The sequence below is a fragment of the Morone saxatilis genome, unplaced genomic scaffold (assembly GCF_004916995.1).
Source record: "Morone saxatilis isolate NCDOM2014 unplaced genomic scaffold, NCSU_SB_2.0 Contig1, whole genome shotgun sequence".
NCBI classification, from domain to species: Eukaryota; Metazoa; Chordata; class Actinopteri; family Moronidae; genus Morone; species Morone saxatilis.
The window spans coordinates 12,684,336-12,684,801 of record NW_023339651.1 but is presented as its reverse complement, the minus strand read 5'-3'; the positions used below and the strand labels follow the sequence as shown (position 1 = coordinate 12,684,801).

Here is a 466-nt window from a genome sequence, read left to right as displayed (position 1 = left end):
TTTTGTGAGCGGTGAATAAATGACTTCAAAGTTTGTGTCCTACGGCAACAAAGAACTTTACAGCTGCAGGGGTGGACTGCGGATCAGGTAGCAGCACTAATGGATGTGACATGTTTTTAATAAATCTTAACTGGGTGGTTGGCATGGTCAGTGATGGCTGGTTGTTCCCCTGTGTTTCCAGATTAGTTATATGCTATGGTAAGATAACTGTCTGTTGGCTATAGCTTCATATTTATCATACACACATGAAAGAGGCATTGATACTGCTATCTAACTCTTGGCAAGAAAGCAAATAAGCGTATCTCCCAAATTTTTTGTTTTTTTTAACATGTTCAGATATGTGTTTCTTGCTGTGTTGTGGAAGTTGTGTGCCTCCCCCTTCAATGAAGTTCCTATGGGAAAAATAAAGCCCTTAGCATTACATTGAATGAAAGCCTGACCTTCAGAAAAGTATAAATCAAAAACA

General features: G+C 38.8%; 1 protein-coding gene across 1 annotated transcript in view; it reads left to right on the top strand.

Moving 5' to 3' along the window:
- ccdc78 (coiled-coil domain containing 78) overlaps positions 1-466 on the top strand; it is a 4,682-nt gene that overhangs the window by 3,438 nt on the left and 778 nt on the right. The window lies entirely within an intron of this gene.